The 22,783-nt window shown below is 44.6% G+C and overlaps 1 long non-coding RNA gene across 1 annotated transcript; it reads left to right on the forward strand.

The window, feature by feature from the left end:
* The first annotated feature begins 2,133 nt into the window (after positions 1–2,133).
* LOC122205148 lies at positions 2,134–10,558 on the forward strand. Its single transcript, XR_006195920.1, has 3 exons — positions 2,134–3,455; positions 4,347–4,426; positions 10,295–10,558. It is a non-coding gene; the product is annotated as an uncharacterized LOC122205148 (long non-coding RNA).
* Positions 10,559–22,783: the final 12,225 nt, after the last annotated feature.

The raw sequence follows: 22,783 nt of genomic DNA on the forward strand, positions 1-22,783 counted from the left end.
AGGGAACATCCATCTGCCTTGGGGGAATTAGGACTGTTCCAGAAGAAATAAGAGAAAGACAAATTTCAGCTTTGGACATTCAAAAATAGGATTTTGTGGCCACACAATAGTCAACTTCTTGTTGGTCCCATTTATCAATTAAATCTATAACCATATGGATAGAGCCAGGAGGAGGGATGTGACATTGAGGAAAGCCTGCCCCAGAGATAAAAGTGGGAGAGAAAGAAAGGCAGAGAAGGCAGAGACACAGTGAGAGATGAGGACCCTAGTTCCTACCTTTTGGGACCTGGGCTTGGAGGAGGGTTATCAGTCAGTTAGTTAAGGGTGTTAGTCAAAGGATGTTATCACTAACAACAAAGAGGCTATGGCCTCCATTCCCCACTTGTTGCACCAAGAAGAGATTACCTAAGGATGCTGCTACAGAACTTGAGCTGTGATAGCCAGCCTCCAAGATGACGTTTCACCTTCCTGGGCAGTGCCTGTTGGTAGACAATTCACCTGGAGCTAGATATGGACTGAATTGTGTGCCTTCAAAATTTTTATGTAAGAGTCCCAACCCCCAATGTGACTATATTTGGAAATAGGGCTTTTGGGAGTTAATTTAGCCCTAATCCCTTAGACTGATGGCCTCATAAGAGATCTCTCTGTCTCTTTGCTATGTGAGGACACAGTGAGAAGGTGGCCATCTGCGAGCCAATGGGAGAACTCTCACCAGGAACCAAATTGACCAGTGCCTTGATCTTGGACTTTCCAGTCTCTGAAACTGAGAAATCAAGTTCTGCTGTTTAAGCCCCCTAATGTGGTATTATGTGACAGCAGCCCCAGTTGACTAAGACAGAGCTCACATTGGGCATGACTTGTGAGCCAGGCACTGACTATCCTCTGTTTTGGGCTCTCTTGTCATGGATGTTTGTGTGGCAACCCCCCTAGAAGACATAGTGCCCCCATCTGGGGCAAAGAGCAAGCGTGCTACTGCCTGTGATAGAAGATTTGGGTCCCCTAAGCTCAGATTTGCTCCTGTAACACAACCCACTGTGTGTACAGGTGATTTCTAGCCCTCTTCATACTGATCTGTGGGAATCAGGGTTCCTCTGTTATAATCCTGACTACTGCTATTGTTGTGAGTATCAAACTTCTGGTCTGTTTCACGTCCTCTGCCAGCACCCAAGAAGCAGAGGCAGGCTAACTTATTAGCATGCAATTAGGGTAAAATTTCAAACTCTGCACAGTCCTTGACAGTCCTTCCCTTGCAGCCAGAATACCATGGAAGTGCTGCTATGTTACTTCAAGACCAAGTCATAAAAGACAAGATAGCTTCTGCCTGGTTCTCTTGGGGTGTTCACTCTTGGGTCCCAGTACCCATGCTGTGAGGAAGTTCCAGATGCCTTGAGGAGAGGCCCACATGGAGAGGGATTGATAAGTCTTGCCAGTTTGTCAGACACGTGAGTCAACCAACTTGCAAGTGGACGCTCCAGTCCCAGTCCAACCTTCAGATGAGTGCAGCCCCTCAACATCTTATTGAAAACTCAAGATCAATAAGGAAGACTTCCCAGCCCAGCCCACCCCCAGATTCCTGACTTAAGAGAAACTGTGAAAGATATCAAATGATTACTGTTGTTTTAAGCAATTGCAGTTGGGGACGATTTTTGTATGGAATAGATAACTATTTTGTATGGAATAGATAATACATAGGACATGGGTCTCATTCCCCCCTGTGCCACGTTATCCAGCAAAGGGAAACTCAGGGCTTTCCTGAGCCCCCATGCAGTGTGGCAGTTGATGTCAAAGCCAGCAGACCTGCCACAGGGCCTTAGAGCCTCAGTTTCCTCATCTATAAAATGGAGGATGCTAGTAATACCCCTTTCTAGGATTGTGGCAAACATCCAGTGAGATAATCCACATAAAGCACTCAGCACAATGCCTGACATCAATGTTCACTTTTATGTATAATAAACTCTATCACATGCATGTATTGCTTTTGTTTAATTATTTTGAGAGATTAAAAATTCAGAGAGGTCAAAAGAATAGTGTAGTAATCACTCTTAATCACACCAACCAGATTAACAACAAATTACTTTTTTTTGTCACATCTGCTTCAATTCTTTTTACATGCAGTAATATATGTACGTATTCTCCCCTTGGGAAGTAACCCAAACATTACAGGTGAAGCTGAGAGCCTCCCGGCCCGTCCCCAAGTCCCACTGCTGCCTCCTTTCGCTGGACAAGCCTCAGCAGGAGTGTGGTATACTTACTTCTAGTCCAGCTTTTCTCCCAACAGTGAGTGATGGATGGCCACATCTGTGGGACCCCCGAGAGTCAAGCACAGATGCAGAGAGATGCCAGGGGAGCAAGGCAAGGAAGTGAGCAGAACAGAACAGGAGCCATGGGCAAGAGAAACCCTAAGAAGGAGGCCCCATGAGCTGCCCAGAGAGACAGGGAGTTAGAAGCTGGGTCAAGCTTGTGACAGACTATGGGGGCTGCTGTGGCTTCCTGACCTTTGGTTAGTCACTGTCACCCGCACAGTCACAGGGCCACTTGCTATGTCACCTGCGCAGCTAGCCCCACCTCCCAATGTCACCAATAGTCACACGCAGTGTCACCTGCACATAGTGAAGCTCACTATGAACAGCCATCACTCACTCATGGTGTCACCCGCACACAGCCACACGGTGTCTCCAGCTCAGTTGCACACAATCCCACAGAGTCCTACAACGAGCCTCACACAGTGATCTGTTGTCCCTTACTCTATCAGTGGTGCCGGGGATATGACATCACACGCTATGTCAATGGCATGGGTGGACCCCTCCCCCCACAGAGCCCTGCCCACAGGTGTCACCGCACATTGTGTGCTGTTGGGGCCCAGGGTGTCTGACTCAGCGTCCTGGGCCCCGGCCCTGCCCCTGCCAGCCGGACCACCATTCGCCGTCCATCTCCAGGAGCTGGGGAGGCGGGGGCACTGCAGAAGCAGAGCAAATCCAGAGCAAAGGCTTTGTTCTTTGTGGGCAGGTCATTAAGGGGAGCCGGAGCCCTCTGCCAGCCCCTCCCCCCCAACAAAGGAACAAAACAGCAGCTATTTTTAGCTTCGTGTCAAACTCTCCCTCAGACCCTGGGGTGGGGAGTCCCGTGAGAGAGGCATCTGTGAGGGCTCTAATGAGCAGCAGCAGACCCTCCAGGCAGCTGGCCCCCATCTCCGCCAGGGGAGGAGCGAGCCCCGGATGCTCCTCAGACAAAGAGAAGGCCGAGACAATGAGAACAACGCCCAGCCTCCCGGACGCCTGCTTCCCTGGAGTAACCCCCACTCTGGAAGGAGGTCCCACTGGGCACAGGGCGTGAGCGTCAGGACACTCCCTCCCTTGCTGAACCCACTGGCACCTCACAGACCCCATTTCCCAAAGGAGGCTACCTGGGATGAGAGGCTTGCCCAGGATGGGCTCTTCCTGCCACACAAACCTCAGGTGATGGGAAGCTTTGGAATCATCTACACCTAAGAATGAATCCCAGCTCTGCCCCCTACAGCTATGTGGGCCTCAGGCCTCAGTTTCCTTGCCTGTAAAATGGGGATGATAATTCTCACCTCCCAGGATTATTGTGAAGAGTCCAGAGATAAGAACTGGGTCCATAGTAGGTCTTCAGCCAGTCCAGGAGCCCTGGACTGTGTGAGCTCCAAGCAAAGCAAGGGCCTTGTCTTGTTCAACACTAGGCAGGAGAGCTCAATACACTGCCTGGCACACAGTAGGTGCTCACTAAACTTTGTTGAAAAGGTTACTAAGGATCTTTAGCAGACTTCCACCCTATAAGCTTGCCGCCACTTGAGTCACGTCTTTCCAATCCCTGATCCCAGTGTCCCCTCAAAAAGAAATTTGCCCTGCTAAGACCAAGCCAGCGGTCAGGGGGGTGAGTCAGCCTCCTGGGCCTGGAGCCCTGTGCTGCAGTGACAGAGTCTGGCCACCAGGGGGCGCAGTCTCTTAAGGTTTCAGCGCCGGTCCCGAATCCTTCCCACCACTCAGGGCCTGCAAGGCTGGAACCCGCACCACCCACCAGGTGGGGTACCTGTCAACCCCCTCAGCTGGAGACTGGGGCCATTCTCCTAAAACACTGGAGGAACAGCATTCCAACCAAGCCCGTCATCTCACAGTGGTTAGAAGGAAGCGCTTCTTCAGGTCTGCCTCCTCCCGTTTGCCAGTGTCCTGTCCTCACAGACTATGGTGGCCCGTTGCTCCCCAGTGCTTGCCCCACCAGACTTCAGGATTCCGTGTTCTATCACCCTCGCCTCCCCAGCCAAAGAAGCCCAGGCCATCAGAGCCAGAAGGTCTTCGAATTGATGTGTTTCCCATCCCATTTTACAGATGGGAAAGCTGAGGTCCACAGAACAGAATCATTGTCTCAAGGGTACGCTGTGGGGACGTAGCTGGACCAAGATCAAAACGTAGGTCTTCTTTTTTGACTTGTGCTACCTCACACATGCATTGTTTTCCTATTGTTTTAGGGGAAGGGAACAAAGGAGAAGGAAGATGATCTTTGAGGCCTTCTTATTCTGTTCTGGATCTTTGGCCTTACTCTATACCTGCATTATTCTGTCGACCCCTACACCAATCCCTTAAATAAAAAGTTCTTATTTGTATTTATGGATAAGGAAAGTGAGACCTGGTGAGGTCGCCTGGGTTTCACAGCTATAAGCAATGGTAGCACGGGTATTTGTCCCAGGACTGATTCCCAAACCCACATTCTTTCTGTTGCATTAGGTTGAACTATATAAACTTGCCATTCCCATAGGTCAAAGTTTTACAAATATCTGGTATGCTTAAGTTTAATGCTATGACAAGGGGACTCCCTTATCCTGAAGGAAGGAGTCATTAATTGGAACATTCTGGTGGCGGGGTGAGAGGGGGAATCTCTTTGGGAGCAAAGCCTCCTGAGGAGGTGACTGGAGAGATTGTCCCCTCCAACCCCAAAGCCCACATCAGGATTGTGGCCAGATGGCGCAAGAGGCCCAAGTTCAATGACCTCTGGCCACAGAGGGATCGTGTATCTTGGGTAGGAAATTTGGTGGAGGCTCTTGAGGGGGCATGAGGCTTCTCTGGCTACACCAGGGGGCTCCTCAGAAGAGAGGTATAAATTTAGAATGTCACAGAATGCCACAGAATATCACGGCTAGAATGCCATAGAGTGCTGTTGAATGTCAAGGAATGTCGTAAAATGCTCTGGAATGTCAATGTCACAGGATATCGTGAATTCTTGTAAATGTCACAGATTGTTGTAAATGTCAAGACATGTCATAGAATGCTGTAGATGGTTGTAAATGTCATCAGATGTCAAGGACCAACCTTCCATGTCATCCGAGAAGGCTGTAGATGGCTGTAATGTCACGGAATGACTTAGAACGTCATCCTAGACCGTGTGGTTGGCTATTATAGAAATGTCAGCATCACAGAATGTCATAGAAAGTTTGAGCCGGCTGGAAGGGACTCTGGGAATTGTCCAGGTTCAGCTGCTCATTTTGCAGATAGGAAAACTGAGGCCGAGAGAGGGGAAGGGCCTTGTCTGATAGAGCTGACAGGCGTTGGCAAATGTAGATTCGACAGCCGGGTCTCTGGACTCCCAGCCCAAGCAGCCTTCCTTGGCTGAGGCTCGTGGGGACCAATTAACCCTGTGATGGAAACAGTGGTGCCCAGTGGGTATTTAGTAAAACTCTCGATTCTGGCTGGCACTAGCCCTAAGTCAGGATGGGGAATTAACTCCATGCGTGGGGCTTTCTGGGCTGGAAAACGAAATAATGAGTTCTTTGCACTAAAATCAACAACATCCTTGCTCTGCAGCAGAAAGATGCAGAGCTTCTTTGGGGGAGCCCTCAGAGGCCTCTCCCAGACCCTGTGCCAGGATGGGGCCTCCAGGCTGTCCCAGGGGCCACTCCTTGCACAGCCAGGGACTCAGAGGTGTCCAATCTCATGGACAATTCTTGGCAGAGACTCTGGGGCCTATGAGGCTGGATGTGGGTCTGAGAGGCAGGGCAGCAAGAGGGGAGGCTTGGAAGGAGAACATCTGATGTCACACTGGGTCTTTACAGCCAGATGTCAGGGAGGGAAGATGCCGCTTTAGCTAAAGTGATCGCAGTGAGTGGGATGGAAGTTAGCGGTAAGAATTCAGAGTTCTTCTGCTCTCTTGGCAGATTCACGGAGGTGGGAGCAAGATGGCAACATGCACGTGTCTTCAGGAGGTGGTCATCTCTGGCTTCTACATCCAACAGGAGACCCTACCCATAATATGCTCTCTTTTTCCCTCCTTTTGTCCCCAAGCCTCTCCCTTCCTCTCTTCCCCACACTTTTCTTCCCTCATGTAGATTCCCAGAACCAGCCCTCCCCTCCTGTCTCCTGATGCTGTGAACCACCCAGTAGGTTCTCTGACCCACACAAAGGGACAGAGCCCTGGAGCTCCCCACCCTGCAAGGGGAAGTGAAACAGGGAGAATTCCAGGGCTCTGCTCACATCCTCACTGATGCAGAATCCCCTTCTCCTGGCTGCTGGTCTAGAGACCTTTCTGGGCGCAGAGCCCAGCGCCAACCCAGACTGTCCCCAGCCCCGAGGGGAGACTTGGCAGAGGTACTGAGCCAGCTTGCCAGGGAAGGTCCCTCCGGCAGGCCTCGGAGCTGGTGCAGGCTGACCACAGCCACCATCCCAGCTGAACGGGGGAAAACTTTGCCCCTCTAGGCTGGGCTGACAGTGACTCAGAACATTAGGCACCCGCCCTCTTAGCAAAGCCTTCCCTTCTCTCTGAGAGTTTGCTCCCTGCAGCTGTAAAAATAACAAGGTCCCAGCAGAGCCTGGTGGCAGAGCTGAGTTCAGGAAAGGGCACAACGAAAGAAATGTGCAGGGGGGAAAGGGGGTGGAGGGTCTCAGGCAGGGGCAGGCCCCAGTACTGGGGGGACTGGGAGGAGTTCAGGGCCTTGGAGGACCACAGGGGGAGCAGTGGGGTTAGCCTCACTCTTGTCCATATTAATGAAGCTTTTCTAGTAGAGGATGCACACGTGGGTTGCTGGAGACTATACTGTGTGTGGACACGTGTGCCCGGGTGTTGTACTCGCCCCTGTGGACGCGTGCACCACTTGGCATCCACAGGTTATTCTGCATGTTGGAGTGTATAGATGTGTGTGAATCTAGATATGTTTCTGTGTGGATGGATGTGATTATGTGTGTATATGTGTGTGTATCTTAATATGAATACAGTGGTCTCAGCATTAGCTGAAAGAAGATTTAGTTTAAAAGACAGGAGAGCTGGGGTTCCTGGGTGGCTCAGTTGGTTAAGCATCTGACTCTTGATTCAGCTCAGGTCATGATCTTATGGTCGGTCATGTGAAGCCTGTTTAAGATTCTCTCTCTTCCCCTCTCCCCCTGCCTGTCTCTCTCTCTCTAAAAAAAAAAAAAGAGAGAGAAAGAGAGTAGTGTTTAAGAGCTGTACCCTGACTGCTTCAGATTCTGTGTCTCCCTCTGTCTCTGCCCCTCCTCCTCTCTCTCTCAAAAATAATTAACCATTAAAAACAAACAAATGAACAAAAGAGCCATACCCTGAACTCAGGAAGACCTGGGTTCAAATCCTGCCTGTGGCATCTTAAGCAGGTGATTTCATTTCTTTCAGTTTTTCCATCTGTACAATGGGGACTATATTAGTCTCCACCTTCCCACGGTTATCATGAAGTTCTAGTGAGACAGGGAATACAAAAGGGCTTTGTAAACTATAAAAGGCAGACAAGTCATGGGAAAAGACAGGTGTCACAGGATTGCTGCAAGACCTGAGGATAAATATGGTAATGATATGCAAATCGTGCACAAGACCAGTGTCAGGAATAAAAGACTAACAGAAAGTGCCCAGTTCCCTGTGTACATGGTGGGGATGATATTTATCAATGTGCCAAGGTCAGGTACATTCCCTACCCCTGCCCTGTTCTCCAACCATCATTTGCCAACCTGGTTCCCCGGTTGTGAAGAATCGGAAGAATGGGTATAGGGGATAGGAGCAGAAAGAAGGAAGGAGACAGGTGAGAGGTTAAGACAATCTATGTGATAAAGAACTGGGAAGAAGGAAGGAGAGAAAAACAGAAACCTAAGGGGGATCTTGGGGATTTGGTGTGTGAAGGGCAGTGGAGCAGGTGCTAGTGGGGGCGGGGAAGAGGGAAGGACAGGCAGGAAGTGCTGCTGTGAGTTCTAGTCTGGGTTCCTTCATTGTTCTTGACATTCAAGTGAAGGCTGGAATTCTTTTTAATTCCCTATTTGATGGCTGTGGTTTATGTCTTTGCATCTGATTCTGTGCTGAGACTGGACATTCGGGGCCACCGCCTACAGTCTGATCAGATGTGTCCAAGGGAGCTGGTCCACCGCTGGATGGGAGAGCAGTCTGGAGGAGAAGGCCTTGTGAGCTGGGCAGAGCCCTCCAAAAGGCATCTTCCAACAAGGGGCACTCCTGACCCTGGGTGCCAGGGCTTCCTCCCACAGCAGGTGCTTCTCTGTCCTCCAGGGAGGCAGATGGAAAGGCTAAAGAGGATCTCGGGGCCCAGGAGGAGGGCCACTTGGCATTCCCAACCTCAAGCTGGGTGTGGCTCATCTGCATATGGTCTCTGCCTCCAAGAGCGTATATTCTAGTAAAGGAGACAGATGCCATAACTCCACCTTGCATTGTAAGAGTAATGATAAAGGATAAAGGCGTTGCAAGGCAAGGGTGGAGGGGAGAGTGTTGGCTAATTCACCTGGGCAGAGAAGGGGAGCCACAGAGGTGGTGAAATTGAACTTGAGTCTTAAGGTCTGAGCTGGAGAGTGCCAAGTGGACATGGTGGGGAATTGTGTCCTAGGAGGCAGGAACTGCATGTGCAGAGGAGAGGGTGTGCGAGGAGCCTGGTAGGTAAAGAAAAAGGCCAGGGAATAGAGTGTAGGATGTGAGAGGGAGAACCCAGGGCAGGAGGGGCAGAGGAGGAGATTTGCCAGGGACAGAACATCAGAGGCATTATCAGGGAGGCCTTGAATTCTGGGGGAAAGAGAGAGGATTTGTCTTGCAGCAGTGAGGAGACTTGGGGAAACGTAGAATGTTTTAACCAGAGAATAATGGGATCAAGATGGCTTTTATTTTTTTAAGAATTGATTTTCTTGTTTTTAGAAAGACTACTCTGCCTGCTGGGTGGTTGGTGGGTGGGACTCAGCAGGGGAGGTGGGAAGCAGGACGCACCATCAGCAATGAGATAGTAGGTACCGTCCATTGAGCCTTACGTGCATGGCTTCCTCCTACCTTCTCCACAACCCGAGTAAGATCAGCGTGTCCATTTTACAGATGGAAAAACTGGGACTCAAGAGATGAAGTGAATTTCCTAAGGCTACACAGCTTGCAAGCTCCTGGGAGCTTGGCAAGAACCCAACTGACCTGGAAGATTCTAGGCAAGAAACAGGGAAATTCCAGTCCAGACCTAACAGATACCAGAGCCCTCACTCTCAGTCTCCAAGCCTGGATCCAGGCTGCCTAGATTTGAATCCCATCCTTACCGCAGCATGTGACATCTGACATAATGTGGCAACTGACATAAGAGGTCCAGGCCTCAGTGTCCTCATCTGTAAAGTGGGGTTAATAATAGCATCACCTCGTGGGGTTGTGAGAACAAAGTGCTTGGCAAGGTGCCTGCAGGCAGGGCACTGTCACTATGTCATAGTGTCCTGGGGGAACACATGCCTTCCATCATGGAGTCACAGCAGTTAACCATCAACCTAGCAAAGAGGCCTGGATGTGGAAAGCAGCTCAGGGGTGGGGACAAATGGGGAACTTGAGAGATGTAGGGGGGTGGAACGGGTGAGACCATGGAGAGGGAAAGGATGGGAAAGGAAGAGTCAAAGATATATCCTCACTCTGTCCTGGTGGGGGTGGGGCCTGGGAGGGCGGCAGTTCTGCCCACTTATTTGGGGGACCTGCAGGCTGAGCAGGTTTGGGGAGGATGATGAGTCTGTGGCTCCTGTGAGCCCCCCTATCCCCAGCCTCCAGTCCCCACCTGCCCTGCAGCCTGGGAGGAGACCCATGGGCTTCCTCCCACCTTTGACTCTCACCAGATAAAGTCCCACTCCGAGCTGAGCCTCCAGGGAGAGCTTCATGTCCCTGACAGAGTCTAGGGACCTGGCCAGGTCTCACCAGAGGCTGTTGCCTCCACGGGATCCCAGGTTCTCGCTCCAGTCTCAGAGACTCTTCCAGGTCCTTACTGGACTCCCGGAAGAAATCCGTATTGAGTGCCCCTATAACCCCTGACGGAAAAATACTTTACTTGTGTTTGCAGGTGTGAGGTGGAGGGGGCACACAGCTTCCATGCTCTAGGTGGGCCATCCTCTTGACACCTTGGAGGTCCTGTCACTGGAGACATGAAGAGTAAAGAAGCCAGTGCCAGAGGGTGAGGCCCTGAGTGAGTGTTCCATGAACATGGGCCACTATGAAGTGCCGGGGAGTGAGGATGTGCCTGCCAGAACCACACAGCTGAGATGAGGGCAGGAGGACAGGGCTGGTTGGGACTGGGGGACAGGTGGCACGGGCTTGGCATGGTGACTGTCTGTGCTTTATTCTTTTTTTCCCCCTAAAACAAAATTGGCTTTAAAGAAATAAAAGTAATAGTTATTTAAATGATTCAATGCAAACAAAAAGATTCACTGTGTAAGAGTCAGGTAATACAGAAAGGTAAAAGGAAACACAGGTCAGAAAAAGCCCACCTTTTTATTATAAAAATAAAACATAGAGACAGAAGCCACAGTAAGATGAATGTATAGCCTAATGAATTATGATCAACACCATTGTGACCACCACCTGGTTCAAGACAGAGGACTTGGCCAGCCTCCCTAATGCCTCCCTGTGCCCTGCTGGGCCACAACTGTTCCTTACACCCCAAAATAACCACTGTCCTTATTTTATGTCAATCACTCCTTTGCATTTCTCTGTGGTTTTGTCACCCAAGTGGAAATACTTAGACACTGTAGTTAAGTTGGCCATTTAAAAAAAAATTGACATGTCATTGAAGTTCTTTTCACCTACAGGTTTGCCTCCTCCCTGTCCTTCTCTTTAAAATCTGACTGTTAAGAAACGCTGGCTGTTTGGCCTATAGAGTTTCCCACAGTCTGAGTTTTGTCCAGTGAAATTCAATTTGTCCCTTGTCTTCTGCAATTCATGCAAATTGGCTTTATTTTTAATGGTTGCATCGTAATTTGTAACCAGTGCCTTCTGCTTGCCCAGCATATCTTTTTGAATTGCTATAATTAGCCACGCTACGAGGAACATCCTTGCACACACTCCCTTGCCTGCTTGTGGATACCTTGCTCTGATAGGGCATGGTTGGGACACTGGTCTCACCTTTGGGCCAGGCCGTCCAGCCCTTGAGGGCTGTATCAGCAGGCTCAGCCTGTCAAACTACTGCCTGGAGCTACACGTCTTCGCACTCTGCATCCCACTCCCTGTCTGAGTTTGACTCACTGGGTGCCACCTGGAGACCCTCTCTTCTAGCCCTTCCCCACCGCCATATTGCTGAGATCCCAGCCACTTTGGGAATGGGCCCACCCAAAATATAACAAGTGTATTTTTCTTAGTATGTGGTTGAAGTATTTACATATTGAAAAAAAATGCAACAGAGCCATGCTATTTGTGGCCCACACCATATCCGCTTGACCCAACTCTAAGTTCAATTGCAGCTATGGTGGCCACTTAGGGATTTTCCAAGGCAGCTGGGAAGTCTAGGGGAGTTAACAGTCCTGCGGTCAGCTTCTGCCAATAGGGGGAGGGAAGCCAGTGGACAAACGTCTCTACTGTCTTTTAGAGAGACCATTTGCAAGTGTGTATTCTACATATTTCCTTAGAGATTTCCCAGAAGACTCTGTCACTTGTCCAGTCTAATGCAACCCCTCCCTGGCATTTCCTACCCATTTCCCATTCCCCTTCTCCCTTACTCCAGTTTTGTGATATTACCTCAGCATGAAACTCTTGGTTCCCAAGTCCTTGACTCTGGCTCTACTTTAGGGAGGAATACAAATTAAGACATTAGAATCATATTTTGTGAAGTCCCAGCCTGGTGACTGGGCTAACCAGAATTCTCCAGAAGTGGTCAGCTTGAAAACCCCCGAAAGAGCTAACAGTCACTGGACCTCTACAGTAAAGACAGTCTCCTGGGCTTGAGAAATAGGCTGCAAGTTAGGTGCAACCTGAACAGGAGATTTGTACCTTCTGGAAAGAAGGGAACATAGCAATATTTTTAATTTGCTTGCTCCAAGGTGATGGCACTTAGAATGGCCACGTGGAGACCTGAACTACCAGAGAGAGAGACGAAGACAAAGTGTGTATGAATCCATGAGGAATAAGTCACCAGGAAGAAGTTACCTTATGTGAGGCTTAGTGAACTTTGTCTTTTTTGTGATTTGTCTATTACTTTCTTCATTTCGGTATTGAACTAACATTTTTTTTAAGTTCCTTTGACAAGAAAAAGAGTTATCTTTAAACTTTAAAGAGCTCATTTGATCAATAAAACTCTCTAAAAAGTCAATGGAAAATGGACCAAAGACCTGAAAAATAAATCATTGTACAATAAAGACAAATGGTCAATAGGAAATGAAAACATGTTTTTCCTTTCTAGTGAATAAAAAATGAAAATTAAAATGACAAAATATGGGGCACCTGTGTTGCTCAGTCAGTTCAGCATCCAACTCTTGATTTGGACTCAGGTCATGATCCCATGGTCATGGAATCAAGCCCTGTGTTGGGCTTCACACTGAGCTTGGAGTCTGCCTTAAGGTTCTCTCTCTCTCTCTCTCTCTCTCTCTCTCTCTCTCTCTCTCTCCCTCCCTCCCTCTGCCCCTCTTCCCCACTACCAGTCTCCCTCTAAAATAAAAAATAAAATAAAATAAAATAAAATAAAATAAAATAAAATGACAAAATACCATTTTTTGCTTATCAAACAGGCAAAGATTTTGAGATGTTTAAAATGCTTAGGCAATGTGACAGACTGCTATTTATTCCTTCAAACACATCCTTTTTTTCTGCCATTGTAGCAGAGTTACAGGTGGGCACATGGACTCACAGCTATAGACTATATTTCCCAGGCTGCTTTGCAGCTAGGTATGGCCATGTCACTAAATTCTTGCTAATGGAAGTGCTAGAAGGGATGTGTTTAACTTTAGTTTCATTTATTGTACTAGTCAAGGTCCCAGTAGGAAAGAGATGGCACCCTCAAATCAAGTAAATTAAAGGGAGCTAAATATAAGGATAATTACAAAAGTACAGGCAGAGTGTAATAAAGAATTTGGCTGGTCTTTGTCCCTCGTTCCTGGGAGGTACCACCAAATCCTTGGAATTTTCTGGGTAATAGGAGTATCTTTGTTATTCATGATGGGCCCCTCAGAAATCACCTGATGGCTTACGCTAATGAGGTGACTTATAGACCCCAAGAAAGTTTATGCTAATGAGAAGACTTAGGATGGACACTGAGCATTCCAGAAAGTCAAGCCATGTGATTAGAGGGTTGGGTCTTTGAGCCACATGATAAAGAAGTAATCATGAAGAAATAAGTATCCATTAGCCAATAAGGATCGTTTCAATTGAATTTAATCAATGTCCATATAATTCTTTGTCACTCACCTTTCCCAGTGCCTGAATTTGGTTCTGATTTCCTGTGTCTGAGATCTGCTTCATCTTCACTCTGTCTCAGGTGTGCTTCAGGTTGAAAACATTAGATTCTCACTCCCCCACATGCACACCGTCACTCATAGTTTGCAGGATGCTCTAATGTTCACCGAAGTTTCTCTGATTCTGACTGCCACAATTACCTGGGTTCTGGTCTTGTTAAATCATACCTTATAACAAATTCTAACACTTCCCTTTCAGAATTAGTTATTTCAAAACTGTTCTTTACTCATCCTTTAATATAGTCTGGGTCCTGTTTATTTACAAGGTACATCTCTGGCAGCTATAGGAAATTTGGACCATGTGAACAGTGATGGCAGGGTAGGAAGTGGCAAGATCCAGGGACCTACAGGCAAATGGAGACTACTTTTCAGCACCAAGGAGAGCTCTGAGGGAGCTGTACTCCTGGATGATCTGGGGACAAAAGACTTTTATCCTGAGAAGTTCATGAATACCCCTATAAGTCACATCCATAGGGAAGAATTATATAACCCTGGGGTGTCAGATGGCTTCACTTTTTATGCCAAGTATAAGGAACTGGTAATAGCTGCCCAATGTACTCTTTTGGACAGAACTGTGAAAACTTGTATAGGTTCAGCAGGAAATTGTTCTGAGATTGATTAATGATGTCTGCCACAAGTGGAAAATCAGTAAGCCATGAGACGTTTGCTATTTGCGTATTCTAGATGAGCCCTTAGGGTACATATAGAATTTTATATATGTTTTGCCATATCTATCTTTTTCTTTTAGGTTTACTTTTGGTTTTGGTTTTGGTTTGGTTTTTAATGAGGGTTTTCCTGCCATGAGATTTTGAAAATATTCTTTTACTTTTTCTTCTAAAACTTTTATGATTATTTTTTAAATCCCGTGTGTTTTGTTGGTTCATTCATATCTTCCCTCATCAATACCATAATGTTTTAATAACTATAACTTTATATTTGTATAGTTTATAGTTAAAGATTCCATTGTTGTTCTCTTTATAAAGTTTACAAAGTTTCTTTACTATCCTTGTACATGTTTCCTCCTTCAATAAGCCTTAGAATCAGTTGGAAAAATTCCAGTAGAATTTTAATTGGCATTGCATTGAATTTATAAACTTAGGGAAATGGAGTTGTTGTTTTTTGTTGTATTTTTTTGTTGTTGTTGTTGACATAAAGCCTTCCCCTTTAGGAATGCTGTGTGTCTTTCTTTAAGTCTTCCTTTATTTACATCAATAAAGTTGTGTACATTTCTTCATAGATGTGAACAAATTCCCTGTTAAGTTTACTCCTGGGAATTTTTTAAAATTTTATTTGAGAGAGAGAGAGAGAGAGTGTGTGTGTGTGAGCAGAGGGAGAGTGGCGGGGGGGGGGGGGGGTAGGGAGAGAGAGAGAGAGAGAGAGAGAGAGAATCTTAAGCAGGTTCCATGCTGAGTGTGGAGCCTGACACGAAGCTCAATTCCATGACCCTGGCATCATGACCCGAGCCAAAACCAAGAGTTAGATGCTCAACGAACTGAGCCACACAGGTGCTTTATACTCCTGGACACTTATTACTTTTTGATACTATTGTGAGTGGGGTTTTCCCTGGGAAGTGTTGTAATTGGTTAGTACCAATGGCTCAGAAAGCTATGGGTTTTTGTGTGTTGTTTTTATATCTGCCTCTTTACTGAATTCTCTTATAAGTTTATAATAGTTTTTCATTATGTTCCTGTTGGATTCTCTACTTTTATTGTCTTCAAAGAAGGACAGTTTTAATTTATCCGGAATATTTGAAAAATATTTTCACTAGGTAGATAATTCCAGGTTGCTAGTTTTTTTTCTTTAAAACATTAATGATGACATTCTAAGCGCTACTGGCTTATGTGGCTTCTGGGAGAAGTCTGCTAGATTCCCATCTTTGTTCCTTTGTATGTAATGTGACTTTTTTCTCTGGCTGCCTTTAAGATTTAAGGTTTTTCAGTTCATCTTTAATTTTCAGCAGTGTGAATATGATGTAACTCTCTTTTAAAAAATGTTATCCTCCTTGTTGTGTTCTGAGCTTCTTGGATCTGTGGTTTGTTGTCTTTTATTAATTTTGGGAAATTCTCAGTTATCATTTCAAATATTTCTTCTGACCTGGTTTTCCTCTCTCTTTTATTTCTGGAATTTCAGTTACATGTATATTAGACCATTTGATATTGTTCCATAGCTTCAGGTCTTAAGTTAGTCCTATGTAAAGGTAAAATATATGACAATAATACCAAAAAGATCAGGAAGTGGTAAATAGAGTCAAACTGCTGTAGTTTTCTTATATCCTTTTATCATTTTCTGAAGGATGTAAGAAAATTATAGCAGTTTAACTCTATTTACCTCTTCCTGATCTTTTTGGTACTGTTGTCATATATTTTACCTTTACATAGTTTCTAAGGTCAAAACACATTTGCCTCATTGTTGTTATAAAGAGTTTTTAGCCTTATGTTTATCTATTTTCTTCATTCTTCATTCTTTCCTGTAGTTTCATACACACATCTGAGCTTACTTTCCTAGTCTGAGAAAGCTTTCTTCAGTCTGAAAAGTTTTCTTCAGTAGTTCTTGTAGTACAAATGGTCTGGCAATGAATTTTTTTACTTTTATTTATTTTAAATGTCAGTTTTGAAGGCTATTTTTGTTGTGATAGCATTCTATGTTGACAGGTTCTTTTTTCTTCTATACTTTAAAATTTTCGTTCCATTGCCTTCTGGCTTCTGTGGTTTCCATTGAGAAGTCAGCTGTCTTACTGTAATTCTTTGATGGAAATGTAGTAATGTGTGTCTTCCCCTTCTGTGTCTCTTTCTGTTTTTGAGATGATATCAATGCCCTTACATGTGGTTTACCTGTTTTAATCTCCTTGTAGTTTGCTGAACTTCCTGTATTTGGGGGCTACTAACTTTCCAGTCTTGAAAAGTTCTTAGGCATTATCTCTCTGGATATCTTTTCTCCCTCATTTCCTCTTTTCTCTCCTTCTTGAACTACAGTTATAATAGAGAAAAGGGAGGGGCGCCTGGGTGGCTCAGTCGGTTAAGCATCCGACTTCAGCTCAGGTCATGATCTCACAGTCTGTGAGTTCAAGCCCCACGTCAGGCTCTGTGCTGACAGCTCAGAGCCTGGAGCTTGCTTCAGATTCTGTGTCTCCCTCTCTCTCTGCCCCTCCCCTGCTCATGCTCTGTCTCTCTCTGTCTCAAAAATAAATAAAAACTTTAAGAAAATATTTTTTAAAAATAGAGAAAAGGGAGATAGACTCCCTGTTTTCATTGTATCTCATATGTCTTTGTCTCTTTTCTGTGTATTGCATTCTTTGCCTCTCTCCATACCTCTAACCTATCTGAATATTTTCTTCTGACCTATTCTCCACTTCACTAATTACCTCATTAGCTGTGTCTAAACTGCTGTTAAGCCCATTTAATGAGTTTTTATTTAAAAAATATTTTTTAATGTGTATTTATTTTTGAGAGACAGAGAGAGACAGAGCATGAGTGGGGGAGGAATAGAGAGAGGAAGACACGGAATCCAAAGCAGGTTCCAGGCTCTGAGCTATCAGCACAGAGCCTGATATGGGGCTCAAACCACGAACTGTGAGATCATGACCTGAGCCTAAGTCAGACACTTAACTGACTGAGCCACATGCATCTCTTAATGAGTTTTTAATTTCAGCTTTCATATTTTTATTTTAGAATGCTCATTTGATTATTTTTATTAATTTCAAATATCTTGAAGTTCTCCATCTTCTCATTCATATTTCCCATTTTTTCAATGATTTAATTTAACATATTAATCATAGTTATTAAGTCTTTGCTTGATAATTCCAATATTTCATTCATCTATGAGTTTTTTTTCTATTGTTTATATTTTCCATTGATTATTGGTCACATTTCCCTGCCCTTATACACGTTTAACAATTGTTTTAAAAATGTTATGCCACACACTGTGTATAAAACAATCATAGATGCTCCAGATGAAGGCTTACCCATCCCCCTGTTAGACAAGATGGAAGCTGATCAGTTCAATACAATGAGGAATTGAGTTGGATGAGGGCTGAGTTGACTTAAAATTTTTTTTTAATGTTTATTTATTTTTGAGACAGAGAAAGACAGAGCATGAACGGGGGAGGGTCAGAGAGAGAGAGAGACACAGAATCTGAAGCAGGCTCCAGGCTCCGAGCTGTCAGCACAGAGCTGGATGTGGGGCTCGAACTCACGGACTGTGAGATCATGACCCGAGCCAAAGTCAGACGCTCAACCGCCTGAGCCACCCAGGCGCCCCCTGAGTTTAGAAAGTCTCAGCCTATCTCTGATTTATTTCTGTTTTTTTGGGTATGGCCTCCTGAGCTTCTGACTGAGAGACTGGAAGGTCTGTCTCCTCATCCCTACATGACTGAGAGATCCTATTCTTCTCTCTGGAGGTTTGGCCTCTTGATAGAGAGAACACTAGTGTTTGAGGCAGTCTCCTCTCTCTATTGGGACCAAGTACTGTGAAACCACAGATTTCACATAATTCTTAAGAAGATTCTGGTCTAGCCAGTCAGCCTCCCACACAGCCCAGACCTCAAGAAATGTTCTGTGGGGACAGTGCATTGTGGGCTTCTGCAGTTTCCACCTACCACACTGGTGCTACAAGACCACCAAAAGCTTTGCTGTTTTTTCTTTGCTTCAATAAAGCCTCTCACCCTGAGCCAAACAGGATCCTCAGACAAGCATAGAATTGGGAAATGTTCCCAAGGCTGATCACCAACTCCTCTAGAAAGGGCTCCTCCTGCTCTGGGTTTTAGCTCATCTAGTCTTCATTCCCACAGCTTTGTGATGTTTTTAATAGTATGATTTTATAACCTATCTTTTTTTTCCTAGCTAATGTAGTGAGAGGCTGACTTGCCTTAGCCACTATACCCTACTCAGAAAGAGAAATCTCCTTCTCTTAACACGTATTTAAACTTGCACTGTTCTATATATGTCTAGATCTATATCCTCTCCTTGAACAAGTTAAAAACACTTTCAATCCTCATCCCCACTCCTGAGTACATCCTACATTGAGATCACCTGGAGTGCAAGTTCCTGGGTTGTTATTGCTGTTATTCTGTTGATGCTGCTACTGCTGTTATATTAAGCATCAAAATTTAGACTTAACTACAAAGTTTTACCGCTTTTTAAAATATTTTTATTTATTTAATTTGCATCCTAGTTAGTTAGCTTATACTGCTTTTTTTTTTAAATCACTGTTTCCCATACCCCATGTCTTTTTTGGTCTTGTATTCATTTTATTTTTCTTTTATGGCAGTAGATCCTTGAGTAATTCTTTTAGAGAGTCTGTGAATAATATATTTGTTCAGAGACACTCTGTCCAAAATATCTTTGATCCTCCCTCGCTCTTGAAGGCCAGTTGAGTTATGCACAGAATCTTAGGATCAAAACAATTTTCTCCAGAAATTTGAAGCTCTTTTTCCATTGTTTTCCATTGTTGCCAAATAGAAATCATTTGCCAGTCTGAATCTTATTCCTCTGAGGATAAGCAGTGCCCTCCGTCCCTCCTCTGTCTTTTAAGACTTTTCCTTCTGAAATTTTACCAACTGTGTGTCAGGAATGAGTCTTTCTCCCTCCCTTTATCTTGCTTAGCATTTGATTGATCCTCTCAACTTCAAGTCTCTTGCCTGTCTTCAGCTTTGGGAAATGATCTCCTATTGATTGATTATCTTCCCCAACCCCACCTTCTGCTTATGAAACTCCTACTAAGTACTAGAAAAATGTTGACATTTCTGTATCTAGTTTCTATGTCATTTAACTATTTTTTTCATTCTCCATATCTCTTGGCCATTTTACACCACCGTCTTAGTGAATTCCTCAGCTTATTTTTAACTCACTAATCCATTATTTCAAAAACAATTTTGAAATATTTCAATAATATAGAAAAGTATAAAGAATAAACAATATAACAAACAAACTAGTACACATTAGTACACACCAGATTTGTCAGATCTTAACATTTTGCCATATTTGCTTTACATTTCTATTTCTAAGAAATAAAATATTATCAATAAAGTTGAAGCTCTTTTGTGTTCTCTTCCCAATTCCTTTCTTCTTCTTTTCTCCCCATAGGTAACAACTATGTTGAATTTTGTCTTTGTGATTTTTAAATTACCTTTATATTAAGGTATATTTATATACTATACAATTCACTTATTTTTAAGTGTGCCATTTGATGAATTTTGCTATTTGTATGAAATTGTGTAACCACCATCATAGTCAAGATATAAAACAATTCCATCACCCAAAAAACTTTTCTTGTGCCCCTTGGCAGTTGATTGCCTCCTTCTACCCTGGCCCTAGACAACAACCACTTTCTGTCACTATAGCTTTTCCTTTTTCAGAATTTCATATATGGGATCAGATAGTGCATACTCTTTTATGTTCAGTTTATTTCACTTAACATAATATTTCTGAGATTCAGCCACATTTTTGCATGCATTATTCATGTTTAATTACTTTTTATTGCTGAGTAGTATGTCTGTACAACAATTCATTTATCCATTCACCAGTTGATGAACATTCTAATTACTACCAGTTTGGGACTATTCTGAATAATGCAACTATGAACATTTGTGTTCAGATCTTTGTGTAACATATGTTTTAATTTCTGTAGGTAAATACATGAAAGTAAAATTGCTACATTATGGGGTAAGTGCGTGTTTAACTTTATAAGATGCTAACATACTGTTTTCCAAAGTGGCTGTGCCATTTTGCATCATTCCCACCAGCAACCTATGAGAGTTTCAGTTTCTCCATATTCTTGCCAACACTTGGTATTGCCAGTCTTTTTAACCGTAGTGTGTGTGGTGCTTCATTATTATTTTAATTCGTATTTCTGTAATGACTAATGAAGCTGGGGATTTTTAATGTGATTATTGCCATTTATTTATCCTCCTTTGTGGAATTCAAATCTTTTATCCATTGTTATTGGATTGTTTGTCTTACTATCACATTGTAACAGTTCTTTATATATTTTAGATACACATGTTCCAATTTTAATGTACATTTTCTTGAAATATGACCATCAATGTTATACTGAATTCATAGAAAAGGCATATACTATTGTTTTCATATATTAACTTTATATGATAGTGTACCAATCTATCATTATGAAATTGCTTTTTATTCACTTTGCATTATATTTTTGAAATTGATCTCTGGGACACCTGGGTGGCTTAGTAGGTTGAGCGTCTGACTTTGGCTCAGGTCATGATCTTGCAGTTCCTGAGTTCGAGCCCCACATCAGGCTCACTGCTGTCAGCACAGAGCCCGCTTCAGATCCTCTGTCCCTGGCCCCCTCTCTCTGCCTCTCCCTCTCTCAAAAATAAATAAAACATAAAAAAAAAGAAAGAAACTGATCCCTGTGGAGTCATGTAGCTCCAGGTAATTTATTTAACCTGCTGCATAGGATTCTGTAGTGTGAACAAGCCACAATTTACTTATCCATTCTCTGTTAGATTATGGATTGTTTCCAATTTTTTGCTAATACAAACAATTCGACAGTAAACACTCACATATTTCCTTACATACATGTAAAAGTTTTTCTAAGCATACACCTAGAAGTGGTATAGGGGCTGCATGTCTTTGAATTTATTCCAGTTTTCCCTTTAGCTGTATTTTGTACTATTCAGCCAACCTACTGAGATTTAAATTTGAACAATTATTTTAAAATTCCAAGATCTCAGTGCTTCATTTTAGTAACAGCCTGTTCTCAATTTATGGATATGATATCTTCTCCAATCTCCCCAGGGATGGTAATTATACTACTTTAAAGTCTTCTTTTTTGTGTGTTTGCCCCCTTAAGTCTATTCCCTTGAGTCTTAGGTCTTCCGTTTGTTAAATTTGAGTCCTCTCTTTAGCAGTGTTGATTTTCCTCAAATGCTTGGGCCTTCTTGGTTTTCTGTGGTGATTTGCTCTATTTGCTCTCTCTGAAGGATGGTTTTGCACAAGAGCTTGTCTCTGGTGATCACTGTGGCTGAGTGTTGTCAGTGGTATGTGATGGAAGTTGGTCTTCTTCCCACTTCCCACTGTGTCACTAGATTCCCCAGGGCATGTCCCTGACTCTCAGAGCTAAATATGTCCACTCGCTGCTTTGGCTTATGGGTAAACTCCCCTGCTGTCAGCTGCTCAGCACGAGCAATGGCGGGGGGTGGGGGGGGGCAGTTGGGCAGGAATAGGCCAGCCTGTCTGCTCCAAATGCAGCTCTCAGTTGCTCATTTTGATTATTGCACTGGCTCCCCTGTTGCTCTGGATAGCCTGTGGTCCTGTTGACTTTGAGCTTGGAGCATTCCTGGAACCAGCCCCACTTTGCACAGTAATGCTATCCTTGTGCGTTTGGGGCTATGGGCTCCTCTGTCAATCCAGGCCTGTCTACTTTCCATCTTTCAGGAATCGCACAGAGTTTCTGATCCACTGAGGGCTTTCTTGTTTTCTACAACTGTTACAATAGTATATACACTTACATCAATACATATATTTTTTCTGTTGTAACTGGAGATTTGAGGAGAGTGGACTGGACCCAGTCTATCATTTTTATCCAATCTCCCAAGCGTCTTATTTTGTTTCAATTCTGTCCTCCTTGGATCTCTCTGACCTTGGGTCTCCATGTGTCTCTCTATGTCTGTCTCTGGCTGTGGTTCTGTTTCTGTGTCTCTCTGTGGCTCCATTTCTATTCACGTCTTCCTCTCTTCCTGGTTTCTCTAATCCTGTGTCTCATCCTCCTTATCCTCGGTGGCTTCTCCCCATCAGGGAAAGGCTCTGGCCCCCATGGCTGGCTGGCTCTGGAGCAGTTTGTGGGTGGGGGAGCCCCAGATTGCTGCAACGTGGAACAAGGATTTCCAACACATGCTCCCTCTGGCAGCCTGCCACCACAGCTCACTGCCTGCCAACATCACACTTCAACTTAAAGAGGGAAAACTGCCAGACCAATGTTTTAGCTACAGCCCCGTGTCAGGGTTGCATGGGGAATCTCACAGCAGCCCCTGCCAGAAGCTTGAGCTGTGAGGGGATTGGGGAAGGGGCTTGGGGCTGATTGGTGTTGGTGGGGGGTCCTGGCTGCCACCCTCCCAGCCTCATCAGTTCTGAGTACCAGAAAGTTGCTTG

The sequence above is a fragment of the Panthera leo genome, chromosome D4 (genome assembly GCF_018350215.1).
Source record: "Panthera leo isolate Ple1 chromosome D4, P.leo_Ple1_pat1.1, whole genome shotgun sequence".
NCBI classification, from domain to species: Eukaryota; Metazoa; Chordata; class Mammalia; order Carnivora; family Felidae; genus Panthera; species Panthera leo.